At 35.7% G+C, this 16,268-nt stretch overlaps 1 protein-coding gene across 1 annotated transcript in view; it reads right to left on the reverse strand.

Moving 5' to 3' along the window:
* Positions 1–16,268, reverse strand: part of LOC128663097 (uncharacterized) — a 131,432-nt gene that overhangs the window by 87,143 nt on the left and 28,021 nt on the right. The gene's annotated exons all lie outside the window — the stretch shown is intronic.

Here is a 16,268-nt window from a genome sequence, read left to right on the forward strand (position 1 = left end):
CTAAAAATACTTATCTTTAAAATATACCCAACAGGGAAAATAATTTACCCACACAAGATAACAAGGGCACTATCAAGGCAAACTTCTCACTTATTTAAATTTTTATGGATACTTGTGGTGTCAGTATCTGTGCACATTTATATTGTGAGAATTGGTGCTAGCATTTATTACATGAACTTTGGCAAACAATTGGAATTGAGACTCCCTGAAAGAAAAATGCTCTGGTAGCACTCTATGCCCAGACTATGAAGTAGAGGCAAAAAGAGATTAAAATTTAACTTTTATTGTTTTGGTTGAAATATGGGTAAACACAAACATTTAAAATTGGTTCCTCTAACGTTGGTAGCTATATAATATGTGAGATCTGTTATGTCTATTTCGCCTTTGTACCATTAATTTCTAACCAGGTCTCACTGTATAAATTGTACCATTAATCTAAGTTGGCATGTACCTTGGTAAGTGTGATTGTATTAAATATTGTAATTTGTTGTCATATTAATCGCACTTAACCATGGAGAGTCAAATTGAATTATCTAAATATCATTGCCATAAAGGCAATAGTACTGTTAAGTGGATATGCGTTCTCTTGCTGTAGTATTTCTAACCAACGCCTGTTGGTATCAAATGCTATGCGGCGTGCTCGCACTCATTAGTATTATGTTCCTGAGAGGATGTGATTGAACAACTGGGGTTATGTTAAGGTTCAAATACTTATCCAAATAAAGTTTGAACTACTGGATATGCTTCCTACTGTAAATGTATTCGTCCTTTATAAATAAAGCTTATATCCAACCAAGTGTCATCATTATTTGTTTCATTGCATATATACACCTATTGCTGGTATTGTTTTGTAATATTCAATCCCACATCCAGTGTCACACTTATCGTTTGTTATCGTGAGCTGCTGTATATTTCTTTCCTCATTATAGCATGTAATTGCTTATAATATATTTTCGCTCATGCCTTCGATATTTACTCCTATTGCTCTGATGTTGTGGCACTTGTAATCTATGTGGGTAAATTGACTATTCACTCATTTTATATGCGCACCATCCACTTTTCTTACCACCTAAGGTAAGAGATGTATATGGGTATATACTGCTGTGCTTTGTGATAACTGGTTACTTGGCTGTATTATCCCCCCTATTGGTTTGCAATTGGTAACTAGTTGTCAGGCTGATTTATTCCATAAACGCACGCTGTATTGGTTTGTGTGCTGGGTCAGAGCTATAAAGTATGCAAATATTCAGATAATATCAATAGTTGGTCTCACTGTGCACAATTCTTGCTGTACAATATCATTACTTGATGCTAGGCTGTTTGCTCTCTGTTGTCAAACAGTGTCAATATATATGTACTCCCATAATGGGTTGCACCTGTGTGCTTTAGCTATATTGTTCCCACTTTGGATTTATAAATGTAACTTATTATCGGGCCAGTGTATTCCCTAAGTGCACACTGTATCAGTTTGGGTGCTAAATCCAGGTTGTAAAGTATATACTTGTTTAAGTAATATCAATAGCTAGCTCCACTGTGCACAAACCCTATTATACCATATCATAAGCTCTGACCGTTGGGTTTGACGGACAATGTATATTGCTTAATGCTTAGCTCTTATATGCACAAGTTACTCTCTGTTATCATGCGATATGAACGCTATTCACTACTGTATAACGCAGCCATTGGCCGGTAATTTGTTATTATTCTACTTGCGCTACAATTTGTTGCATTTGCCAAACACTCCATTCATTCACGCATCATTCACGTTTCTTTCAACCTGTAGTAAAAAATGTGTAAACATATATCTGTATTTCAGTGAGTGATTATGATTAAGTGCTTTGGACTATATTCATACCACTGTTTGGATTGTGAATGATAACTTCAATCAGATTTACTTCTTACTTTAATGCATGCTTTATCGATTTGAATATTAGTTCAGGGCTAAGGAATCTATATGTAGTATGTGTAATTCTTAAGTCAAATCCTTAGCTCGCCCCAATTATACATAAGCATTACTGTGCATAATCGCTGAATCTAAGCGCTGGTTTGGTTGTAAATAATAACTTCGATTAGAATTATCTATTTCTTTAATACACACATTATCAGTTTATTTGTTAGTTTGGGGCTAAGGAATATAGATATATAATATGTGATTCTTAAGTTAAATCCTTAGCTCGCCCCAATTATACTCAAGCATACTGTGCATAATCACTGAATATAAGCGCAGGTTTGGCGGGCTGAATATTGTTTGATAACTAGCCCCCTTATCCACAATTGACTCTCCACTATTGTGCGGTATACACTACTATTCGGCATAGCCGTCAACCGCCAGTACAATTCAACTTTAGGTACACTTAAGCTACGTTAGAGTACATTTAAAATATACAACAATTGCGGGACCCCATTGTCCCACACAACCCCCCTGACGCGTTTCGCCTGTTTAGGCTTTATCAAAGGCGGCGGGCCGCTGTGGTTAAACCTATTTATACGCATTTGAACCGGATGTCCTGCCTCTACTCTTTTCTAATTGGTTCTGTTGGCCTTGATGGTTTCCATGACCACCAATCGGGATCCAAATAGTTCCATGGATGTTCTTGGGATTCTAAAGGTTTACTGCACCATATCTCATCCATTAATGTTAAGGTGGATTATCTGGTCATTTTACTTGAAACTTACCTAAGTTACTTTTACGTTTCCTATTATAATATAAATTTCAAAACTGGGCTAGAAAACAAAAGCAAGGTCCTATATGTGATTAACTGATCTTGAACATAATTTTACCCTTATAATGTACTGTGAATTGATGATAATGTCTTCCGGAAAAATACAGTGCTTGAAATTGTGCAAGGTCACATTGTGTTGCTTGTGTTGCTACGGGAAAAGTGACTTATAAACTTGGTGAGATTGTGACAAAAAAGAGAAGAAAGAAAGGGGACAAAGTGTTGTAAGAGAAAAGGAAAATGAAAATAAATAAAAAATGGGCATGATCGTGAAAAAAGAGAGAAATCAGTGAGGTGCCACCCTTTTTTATAAGGTTGTGATAGGATGTGAGTTGATTCAAATTATTTCCTAAAAATTGGTGAAGTGCCACCCATTATATAAGGTTGTGATAGGCTGTGAATTGATTCTAATTATTTCCAAAGGTAAGTTGCAATTCCGTGATATTTGCATACTTGAAATTATTTTTATCTTTCCCATTCTATATTTAATATGCTTTGCCTTGTTTAGCGTATATATATACTCCAAAATTTTGGAGGTTGCTTTTCTCACCTTCCTACTGAATCTGATATGTTTTCCATTTTATTATGTTACACCTGTTGTGTATTTTCTTTCTTGTTGTACTTTGCAAACTTGCAACGTATCTTGTACATTCTTCTTCAAGATCCTCTTATGAGATTTTTGTTTTTATTTTTTAGTTAGTCCAATCTACATTCATTCCTACTCTATATGCTCTAGTATATTCTCTTTTATTAAATCCTGATATGGGGTCATTGCTTGAAATAACTCCAATTCCTAATTGTAACCTCAAAATCTATATGCACTAATAATATTAATGTAACAGTTCCTGTCTGAATTCCAGACTTCTACTACATATGTGTGTAAGTTTCTATCAGATTCTGTCATTGTAATGTCAACATTCCTTGTGTCATATCTCCAATTGAATTCTTCTGTTGTGTATAATATTCTATTGTGTATAGTGTGAAGATTCTTATTTCTGTCAATTCACCTTGATTAGGTGTGAATTCCCCGTGATCTTTCCTATTATTCCCCTGTGTGTGGTCATGGTGAGGTAAATCGGTGACATAGAAAAGTGTTCTAATTGTGAATATTGAAGTGATGAAACAGCCATTCTGCTGTGAATATTGTGCGAAAGTTTTTTTTAGTGTTGTAACGTGCTCTCAAATTTATTGATGATTGGATTTCAATTATGCAGATAGTCCCTTTTTGGATCACATATTAATACTATTCTATTTCAAATCTCTTATTCTCCTTGCTTTTGCCTTCCTTATAGTTCTTATATTTATAGAAACACGTAGTAATTGTTGTTTTCATTTATGCCATTGGGGTATACTGTATTCAGTAAATATATCCATTTACTTTCTGCTCTTTGTAGGGATTTTTCAAGATCTCCCCCTCTGGTGCCTAATTTTATTTGTTCTATTCCCCAGCATTGTAAGTCTCTAGTGTTTGAATTGTGTTTGTGTAGAAAATGGAACGCCACACTTGTTATGGTTTTGCCCTCTGCCACGTCTTTCTTGGCATTTTTGATATTTCTTAAATGTTCCATTAATCTAACTCTCATCATACGTGTGGTCATACCCACGTAGTAAAGATGGCATGTACATTGTAGTACATAGATCACCCCTTGTGTGTTACAACTAATGTAGTTATTGATGCGATGAGTGAATCCAAATCTGTCGGTAATTGTATTAGTCTTTTTAATGTATTGGCATTTAGAACAAGTGCCACACTTGAAGGAACCGGGGGTAAATGAAGTCATAGTTTTCTTTCTAGTATAATGACTCTTGGTTAATAGATCTTTCATATTTCTTGATCGTCTATATCCTATCTCAGGTCTATCTCCTAGTTGGGCTTTTAGTATTGGATCAGAGATTAACACATGCCAATACTTATTAATGACATTTTTTATTTGAGTCATCTGTGAAGAGTATGTTAAGATCAATCTTGTTTTGTTGTCCTGTTTTTTACTCTTTTTTGTTAGTAATTCTCTTCTGTTAATTCTCAGAGCCTTATTCCTGGCCTTCTTTATACTTGTCTTGCTGTATCCTCTCTTGGTTAACCTAGCTTCCAATTCCTTTGCTCGGATTTTAAATGTGCTCAGATCTGTACAGTTTCTTCTGGTTCTTAAAAATTCACCAGTTGGTAATCCCTGTATTGTTCCTGGTGTATGAGCACTGGATTTGTGCAGTAAGCTATTGGTTGCTGTTTTTTTCCTGTAGAGGTCAGTTGTTATTCTTCCATCTTCTTCTTTTTTGATTTTTAGATCAAGGAAAGAAATTTCTTTTTGACTGGCTTCAGTGGTTAACTTGATATTTAGATCATTTGTATTCAGTATGTTCAAGAATTCTTGTAAAATTTCATATGGTCCTTCCCATATGAACAGGATGTCATCTATAAATCTGAGCCATAGGGGTATGTAGTCTGTATATTTGGAGTTGTTCTCAGTAAATACATGTTCAGCCGCTCACCACCCCATAAACAGGTTTGCATACGTGGGGGCGCATGCTGTCCCCATTGCAGTTCCCCGAGTTTGTAAATAAAAATTATTATCAAAGGTGAAGAAATTATATTGCAAGACAAATTTTAACAGGTTGATGATAAATTGATTATGGTTCTCATTCTCTTCAGATTTTTGATCAAGGAAGTATTTTACTGCCTGGATTCCTTTGTCATGATCAATTGAAGTGTATAACGCTTCTACGTCAGTAGTTACAAGCCATGTGTTCTTCTCAATATATACACTGTCTAGTTTTTGCAGGACCTCCATTGTGTCCTGTACATATGAGGGTAACTCATGTACAAAGGACCGTAATCTGTAATCAACATACTGGCTCGCTTTCTCCGTGAGGCAACCTATGCCAGACAGTATTGGTCTTCCCGGAGGATTCACCAAATTTTTGTGAACCTTTGGGATAAGATATAGAGTGGCAACCTTTGGATTTGGTACACTCAAAAACGTTCTTTCTTTTGATGTGATGATGGCGTTCTGATGTGCCTTATGAATCATGGAGTTGTATATCTGGTGGTACCCATTAACTGGATTGAATAGTAATTTTGAGTAACATCTTTTGTCATTCAGTTGTTTGTTGACTTCACGTAGATACATGTTTAATGGCCATATCACTATGTTACCTCCTTTATCGGAATTACGAATCACCACATCTTCCCAGGTTTGGATTTCTCTTAGTGCCATTCTTTCTTTATATGATAGATTTTGTGCTTTTGGGTCAAGTTTAAGTTCAGTGATCTCTTGGCATACCAAATTATTGAATACCTGTATTTGAGACGCATAAATACTTTTTGGTACATAAGTAGATTTTTTTTTCATTTTTGTTCTCCATTTTTGTTTTGATGGACCAGTATTCTCTTCCAATAGGTCTTCTAGATTTTTCAAGCTCTCTAACTCTTCTCTACTCCATCCTTCCGTGGGGGGTTCATTGTTGAAATGTTTTTTCAATGCTACTTTCCTCAGAAATAGTTGAATATCTTTAATTATTTCGAATTTGTTGACATCTTGAGATGGACAAAAGGATAAACCCTTGGATAGAATGGAGATATGCTCTTTATTTAATAATCTTTCTGATAAATTGATTACTCTCATTGCTTCGTCCCCATGTTGGAGAAGGGGCTCGGTGCTCTCGGGGGTCTCCTGGGTTCTCTCCAATTCTTGTATCCTGCTCCTTTGTGATTGTGATCTCTGGTTATTCTTTTGTGTGAACCTCCCTCCCCTTCTGATTGGCCTCCCCCTTCTCCCTGTTCTAAAAAAGTCTGTTTCCTTTTGTTTCTTGTGTTCATTCTGACATTGGGGGTAGCAGTCGAAGTACTTGGTGCTTCTTCATTTGCTGATTCTGCTTCATCTCCATCTGTGTCCGAAATATCACTTTGGACTATGTTGACCTTGGGATTCTTATTTGAGTTTTTGTAAAACCCTCTCTGTCTCCATCTGTATACTTTCTGGTTAGAGAAGTCTTGAATGTCCCTATTGAGCTTTCCAATTTTAGTATTTTTCAGTTCTTCCTCATACTTGTCCAACTCTTTTTGGTACAGTTTGTACATTTTTTCAAAATTTGAGTTGTTTTCAAATTTTTTTAAAACATCATTTTGTTCTTGTATAATTGTCTCAAGTCTCTCATATTCCATTTGGTCATGCTTTATTAAGATCTTCATCAATTTTGTTGAGCACTCGCTGAGTGCTTCTTCCCATTCCGTAGTTAGTGATGGTTCTTTAAATTGAAATGCAGGAAATAACTGAATCCTTAAACCCCTAGGGATTAGGTTTTTTTCAATATATTTCTCGAAAAAATGTTTATTCCACCAAGATTTGTCCTGTTTAAACATAGTCTTGTGAATTTCTCTGAGTGCATCTTCCAATGTGCTACTCCCTGTGTTCCCACTAGGGGTGATGTTATTGATGTCAAAAACTTCATTGAAGTCCGCAGTTCTTTTCAATTGTCTTGCTTTCTTATCTTAGTCCCAATTATAACTCATTTTCTATTTATTAGTCTGTGTGCTCCTTGTTTAGAAAACCTGTATTAACAGGTATTGATACTGTATACTACCCACACGAGATAACAAGGGTACTATCAAGGCAAACTTCTCACTTATTTAAATTTTTATGGATACTTGTGGTGTCAGTATCTGTGCACATTTATATTGTGAGAATTGGTGCTAGCATTTATTACGTGAACTTTGGCAAACAATTGGGATTGAGACTCCCTGAAAGAAAAATGCTCTGGTAGCACTCTATGCCCAGACTATGAAGTAGAGGCAAAAAGAGATTAAAATTTAACTTTTATTGTTTTAGTTAAAATATGGGTAAACACAAACATTTAAAATTGGTTCCTCTAACGTTGGTAGCTATATAATATGTGAGATCTGTTATGTCTATTTCGCCTTTGTACCATTAATTTCTAACCAGGTCTCACTGTATAAATTGTACCATTAATCTAAGTTGGCATGTACCTTGGTAAGTGTGATTGTATTAAATATTGTAATTTGTTGTCATATTAATCGCACTTAACCATGGAGAGTCAAATTGAATTATCTAAATATCATTCCCACAAAGGCAATAGTACTGTTAAGTGGATATGCGTTCTCTTGCTGTAGTATTTCTAACCAACGCCTGTTGGTATCAAACACTCTGCGGCGTGCTCGCACTCATTAGTATTATGTTCCTGAGAGGATGTGATTGAACAATTGGGGTTATGTTAAGGTTCAAATACTTATCCAAATAAAGTTTGAACTACTGGATATGCTTCCTACTGTAAATGTATTCGTCATTTATAAATAAAGCTTATATCCATCCAGGTGTCATCATTATTTGTTTCATTGCATATATACACCTATTGCTGGTATTGTTTTGTAATATTCAATCCCACATCAAGTGTCATACTTATCGTTTGTTATCGTGAGCTGCTGTATATTTCTTTCCTCATTATAGCATGTAATTGCTTATAATATATTTTCGCTCATGCTTTCGATATTTACTCCTATTGCTCTGATGTTGTGGCACTTGTAATCTATGTGGGTAAATTGACTATTCACTCATTTTATATGCGCACCATCCACTTTTCTTACCACCTAAGGTAAGAGATGTATATGTGTATATACTGCTGTGCTTTGTGATAACTGGTTACTTGGCTGTATTATCCCCCCTATTTGGTTTGCAATTGGTAACTAGTTGTCAGGCTGATTTATTCCATAAACGCACGCTGTATTGGTTTGTGTGCTGGGTCAGAGCTATAAAGTATGCAAATATTCAGATAATATCAATAGTTGGTCTCACTGTGCACAATTCTTGCTGTACAATATCATTACTTGATGCTAGGCTGTTTGCTCTCTGTTGTCAAACAGTGTCAATATATATGTACTCCCATAATGGGTTGCACCTGTGTGCTTTAGCTATATTGTTCCCACTTTGGATTTATAAATGTAACTTATTATCGGGCCAGTGTATTCCCTAAGGGCACACTGTATCAGTTTGGGTGCTAAATCCAGGTTGTAAAGTATATACTTGTTTAAGTAATATCAATAGCTAGCTCCACTGTGCACAAACCCTATTATACAATATCATAAGCTCTGACCGTTGGGTTTGACAGACAATGTATATTGCTTAATGCTTAGCTCTTATATGCACAAGTTACTCTCTGTTATCATGCGATATGAATGCTATTCACTACTGTATAACGCAGCCGTTGGCTGGTAATTTGTTATTATTCTACTTGCGCTACAATTTGTTGCATTTGCCAAACACTCCATTCATTTACGCATCATTCACGTTTCTTTCAACCTGTAGTAAAAAATGTGTAAACGTATATCTGTATTTCAGTGAGCGATTATGATTAAGTGCTTTGGACTATATTCATACCACTGTTTGGATTGTGAATGATAACTTCAATCAGATTTACTTCTTACTTTAATGCATGCTTTATCGATTTGAATATTAGTTCAGGGCTAAGGAATCTATATGTAGTGTGTGTAATTCTTAAGTCAAATCCTTAGCTCGCCCCAATTATACATAAGCATTACTGTACATAATCGCTGAATCTAAGCGCTGGTTTGGTTGTAAATAATAACTTCGATTAGAATGATCTATTTCTTTAATACACACATTATCAGTTTATTTGTTAGTTTGGGGCTAAGGAATATAGATATATAATATGTGATTCTTAAGTTAAATCCTTAGCTTGCCCCAATTATACTCAAGCATACTGTGCATAATCGCTGAATATAAGCGCAGGTTTGGCGGGCTGAATATTGTTTGATAACTAGCCCCCTTATCCACAATTGACTCTCCACTATTGTGCGGTATACACACTTATCCACTACTATTCGGCATAGCCGTCAACCGCCAGTACAATTCAACTTTAGGTACACTTAAGCTACGTTAGAGTACGTTTAAAATATACAACAATTGCGGGACCCCATTGTCCCACACAACCCCCCTGACGTGTTTCGCCTGTTTAGGCTTTATCAAAGGCGGTGGGCCGCCGTGGTTAAACCTATTTATACGCATTTGAACCGGATGTCCCGCCTCTACTCTTTTCTAATTGGTTCTGTTGGCCTTGATGGTTTCCATGACCACCAATCGGGATCCAAATAGTTCCATGGATGTTCTTGGGATTCTAAAGGTGGACTGCACCATATCTCATCCATTAATGTTAAGGTGGATTATCTGGTCATTTTACTTGAAACTTACCTAAGTAAGTTTCTCAAGATGTCAACAAATTCAAAATAATTAAAGATATTCAACTATTTCTGAGGAAAGTAGCATTGAAAAAACATTTCAACAATGAACCCCCCACGGAAGGATGGAGTAGAGAAGAGTTAGAGAGCTTGAAAGATCTAGAAGACATATTGGAAGAGAATACTGGTCCATCAGAACAAAAATGGAGAACAAAAATGAAAAACAAATCTACTTATGTACCAAAAAGTATTTATGTGTCTCAAATACAGGTATTCAATAATTTGGTATGCCAAGAGATCACTGAACTTAAACTTGACCCAAAAGCACAAAATCTATCATATAAAGAAAGAATGGCACTAAGAGAAATCCAAACCTGGGAAGATGTGGTGATTCGTAATTCCGATAAAGGAGGTAACATTGTTATATGGCCATTAAACATGTATCTACGTGAAGTCAACAAACAACTGAATGACAAAAGATGTTACTCAAAATTACTATTCAATCCAGTTAATGGGTACCACAAGATATACAACTCCATGATTCATAAGGCACATCAGAACGCCATCATCACATCAAAAGAAAGAACGTTTTTGAGTGTACCAAATCCAAAGGTTGCCACTCTATATCTTATCCCAAAGGTTCACAAAAATTTGGTGAATCCTCCGGGAAGACCAATACTGTCTGGCATAGGTTGCCTCACGGAGAAAGCGAGCCAGTATGTTGATTACAGATTACGGTCCTTTGTACATGAGTTACCCTCATATGTACAGGACACAATGGAGGTCCTGCAAAAACTAGACAGTGTATATATTGAGAAGAACACATGGCTTGTAACTACTGACGTAGAGGTGTTATACACTTCAGTTGATCATGACAAAGGAATCCAGGCAGTAAAATACTTCCTTGATCAAAAATCTGAAGAGAATGAGAACCATAATCAATTTATCATCAACCTGTTAAAATTTGTCTTGCAATATAATTTCTTCACCTTTGATAATAATTTTTATTTACAAACTCGGGGAACTGCAATGGGGACAGCATGCGCCCCCATGTATGCAAACCTGTTTATGAGGTGGTGGGAGGCTGAACATATATTTTACTGAGAACAACTCCAAATATACAGACTACATACCCCTCCCCTATGGCTCAGATTTATAGATGACATCCTGTTCATATGGGAAGGACCATATGAGATTTTACAAGAATTCTTGAACATACTGAATACAAACAATCTAAATATCAAGTTAACCACTAAAGCCAGTCAAAAAGAAATTGCATTCTTTGATCTAAAAATCAAAAAAGAAGAAGATGGAAGAATAACAACTGACCTCTACAGGAAAAAAACAGCAACCAATAGCTTACTGCACAAATCCAGTGCTCATGCACCAGGAACAATACGGGGATTACCAACTGGTGAATTTTTAAGAACCAGAAGAAACTGTACAGATCTGAGCACATTTAAAATCCGAGCGAAGGAATTGGAAGCTAGGTTAACCAAGAGAGGATACAGCAAGACAAGTATAAAGAAGGCCAGGAATAAGGCTCTGAGAATTAACAGAAGAGAATTACTAACAAAAAAGAGTAAAAAACAGGACAACAAAACAAGATTGATCTTAACATACTCTTCACAGATGACTCAAATAAAAAATGTCATTAATAAGTATTGGCATGTGTTAATCTCTGATCCAATACTAAAAGCCCAACTAGGAGATAGACCTGAGATAGGATATAGACGATCAAGAAATATGAAAGATCTATTAACCAAGAGTCATTATACTAGAAAGAAAACTATGACTTCATTTACCCCCGGTTCCTTCAAGTGTGGCACTTGTTCTATATGCCAATACATTAAAAAGACTAATACAATTACCGACAGATTCGATTTCACTCATCGCATCAACAACTACATTAGTTGTAACACACAAGGGGTGATCTATGTACTACAATGTACATGCCATCTTTACTACGTGGGTATGACCACACGTATGATGAGAGTTAGATTAATGGAACATTTAAGAAATATCAAAAATGCCAAGAAAGACGTGGCAGAGGGCAAAACCATAACAAGTGTGGCGTTCCATTTTCTACACAAACACAATTCAAACACTAGAGACTTACAATGCTGGGGAATAGAACAAATAAAATTAGGCACCAGAGGGGGAGATCTTGAAAAATCCCTACAAAGTGCAGAAAGTAAATGGATATATTTACTGAATACAGTATACCCCAATGGCATAAATGAAAACAACAATTACTACGTGTTTCTATAAATATAAGAACTATAAGGAAGGCAAAAGCAAGGAGAATAAGAGATTTGAAATAGAATAGAATAGTATTAATATGTGATCCAAAAAGGGACTATCTGCATAATTGAAATCCAATCATCAATAAATTTGAGAGCCCGTTACAACACTTAAAAATCTTTCACACAATATTCACAGCAGAATGGCTGTTTCATCACTTCAATATTCACAATTAGAACACTTTTCTATGTCACCGATTCACCTCACCATGACCACACACAGGGGAATAATAGGAAAGATCACGGGGAATTCACACCTAATCAAGGTGAATTGACAGAAATAAGAATCTTCACACTATACACAATAGAATACTATACACAACAGCATTGGAGATATGACACAAGGAATGTTGACATTACAATGACAGAATCTGATAGAAACTTACACACATATGTAGTAGAAGTCTGGAATTCAGACAGGAACTGTTACATTAATATTATTAGTGCATATAGATTTTGAGGTTACAATTAGGAATTGGGGTTATTTCAAGCAATGACCCCATATCAGGATTTAATAAAAGAGAATATACTAGAGCATATAGAGTAGGAATGAATGTAGACTGGACTAACTAAAAAATAAAAACAAAAATCTCATAAGAGGATCTTGAAGAAGAATGTACAAGATACGCTGCAAGTTTGCAAAGTACAACAAGAAAGAAAATACACAACAGGGGTAACATAATAAAATGGAAAACATATCAGATTCAGTAGGAAGGTGAGAAAAGCAACCTCCAAAATTTTGGAGTATATATATACGCTAAACAAGGCAAAGCATATTAAATATAGAATGGGAAAGATAAAAATAATTTCAAGTATGCAAATATCACGGAATTGCAACTTACCTTAGGAAATAATTAGAATCAATTCACAGCCTATCACAACCTTATATAATGGGTGGCACTTCACTAATTTTTAGGAAATAATTTGAATCAACTCACATCCTATCACAACCTTATAAAAAAGGGTGGCACCTCACTGATTTCTCTCTTTTTTCACGATCATGCCCATTTTTGATTTATTTTCATTTTCCTTTTCTCTTACAACACTTTGTCCCCTTTCTTTCTTCTCTTTTTTGTCACAATCTCACCAAGTTTATAAATCACTTTTCACGTAGCAACACAAGCAACACAATGTGACCTTGCACAATTTCAAGCACTGTATTTTTCCGGAAGACATTATCATCAATTCACAGTACATTATAAGGGTAAAATTATGTTCAAGATCAGTTAATCACATATAGGAGCAACCTTGCTTTTGTTCTCTAGCCCAGTTTTGAAATTTATATTATAATAGGAAACGTAAAAGTAACTTAGGTAAGTTTCAAGTAAAATGACCAGATAATCCACCTTAACATTAATGGATGAGATATGGTGCAGTCCACCTTTAGAATCCCAAGAACATCCATGGAACTATTTGGATCCCGATTAGTGGTGATGGAAACCATCAAGGCCAACAGAACCAATTAGAAAAGAGTAGAGGCGGGACATCCGGTTCAAATGCGTATAAATAGGTTTAACCACGGCGGCCCACCGCCTTTGATAAAGCCTAAACAGGCGAAACGCGTCAGGAGGGTTGTGTGGGACAATGGGGTCCCGCAATTGTTGTATATTTTAAACGTACTCTAACGTAGCTTAAGTGTATCTAAAGTTGAATTGTACTGGCGGTTGACGGCTATGCCGAATAGTAGTGGATAAGTGTGTATACCGCACAATAGTGGAGAGTCAATTGTGGATAAGGGGGCTAGTTATTAAACAATATTCAGCCCGCCAAACCTGCGCTTATATTCAGCGATTATGCACAGTATGCTTGAGTATAATTGATGCGAGCTAAGGATTTAGCTTAAGAATCACATATTATATATCTATATTCCTTAGCCCCAAACTAACAAATAAACTGATTATGTGTGTATTAAAGAAATAGATAATTCTAATCGAAGTTATTATTTACAACCAAACCAGCGCTTAAATTCAGCGATTATGCACAGTAATGCTTATGTATAATTGGGGCGAACTAAGGATTTGACTTAAGAATTACACACACTACATTTAGATTCCTTAGCCGTGAACTAATATTCAAATCGATAAAGCATGCATTAAAGTAAGAAGTAAATCTGATTGAAGTTATCATTCGCAATCCAAACAGTGGTATGAATATAGTCCAAAGCACTTAATCATAATCACTCACTGAAATACAGATATACGTTTACACATTTTTTACTACAGGTTGAAAGAAACGTGAATGATGCGTGAATGAATGAAGTGTTTGGCAAATGCAACAAATTGTAGCGCAAGTAGAATAATAACAAATTACCGGCCAACGGCTGCATTATACAGTAGTGAATAGTGTTCATATCGCATGATAACAGAGAGTAACTTGTGCATATAAGAGCTAAGCATTAAGCAATATACATTGTCTGTCAAACCCAACGGTCAGAGCTTATGATATTGTATAATAGGGTTTGTGCACAGTGGAGCTAGCTATTGATATTACTTAAACAAGTATATACTTTACAACCTGGATTTAGCACCCAAACTGATACAGTGTGCACTTAGGGAATACACTGGCCCGATAATAAGTTACATTTATAAATCCAAAGTGGGAACAATATAGCTAAAGCACACAGGTGCAACCCATTATGGGAGTACATATATATTGACACTGTTTGACAACAGAGAGCAAACAGCCTAGCATCAAGTAATGATAATGTACAGCAAGAATTGTGCACAGTGAGACCAACTATTGATATTATCTGAATATTTGCATACTTTATAGCTCTGACCCAGCACACAAACCAATACAGCGTGCGTTTATGGAATAAATCAGCCTGACAACTAGTTACCAATTGCAAACCAATAGGGGGGATAATACAGCCAAGTAACCAGTTATCACAAAGCACAGCAGTATATACCCATATACATCTCTTACCTTAGGTGGTAAGAAAAGTGGATGGTGCGCTTATAAAATGAGTGAATAGTCAATTTACCCACATAGATTACAAGTGCCACAACATCAGAGCAATAGGAGTAAATATCGAAGGCATGAGCGAAAATATATTATAAGCAATTACATGCTATAATGAGGAAAGAAATATACAGCAGCTCACGATAACAAACGATAAGTGTGACACTGGATGTGGGATTGAATATTACAAAACAATACCAGCAATAGGTGTATATATGCAATGAAACAAATAATGATGACACTTGGTTGGATATAAGCTTTATTTATAAATGACGAATACATTTACAGTAGGAAGCATATCCATTAGTTCAAACTTTATTTGGATAAGTATTTGAACCTTAACATAACCCCAGTTGTTCAATCACATCCTCTCAGGAACATAATACTAATGAGTGCGAGCACGCCGCATAGCATTTGATACCAACAGGCGTTGGTTAGAAATACTACAGCAAGAGAACGCATATCCACTTAACAGTACTAGTGCCTTTGTGGCAATGATATTTAGATAATTCAATTTGACTCTCCATGGTTAAGTGCGATTAATATGACGACAAATTACAATATTTAATACAATCACACTTACAGGGTACATGCCAACTTAGATTAATGGTACAATTTATACAGTGAGACCTGATTAGAAATTAATGGTACAAAGGCCAAATAGACATATAACAGATCTCACATATTATATAGCTACCAACGTTAGAGGAACCAATTTTAAATGTTTGTGTTTACCCATATTTCAACCAAAACAATAAAAATTAAATTTTAATCTCTTTTTGCCTCTACTTCATAGTCTGGGCATAGAGTGGCACCAGAGCATTTTTCTTTCAGGGAGTCTCAATCCCAATTGTTTGCCAAGGGAAAATAATTTGACTGGTAGAACAGGAAACTAAAGTCACATAATGCCCATTTGCTAAATTAAGGGAATTGGTGTGTGAGAAACCTAGCGATATATTCTTAGGAATGGACTTGTTGCTTTATTCAGACAGTCACTCGTCGTGAAGATTGCCCAGTGAGGGATAATATATGACATTAGTTTGGGACAGAGAGAATTCATGCATAAAAAAGCAATTA

Source organism: Bombina bombina, chromosome 6, assembly GCF_027579735.1.
Source record: "Bombina bombina isolate aBomBom1 chromosome 6, aBomBom1.pri, whole genome shotgun sequence".
NCBI lineage: Eukaryota > Metazoa > Chordata > Amphibia > Anura > Bombinatoridae > Bombina > Bombina bombina.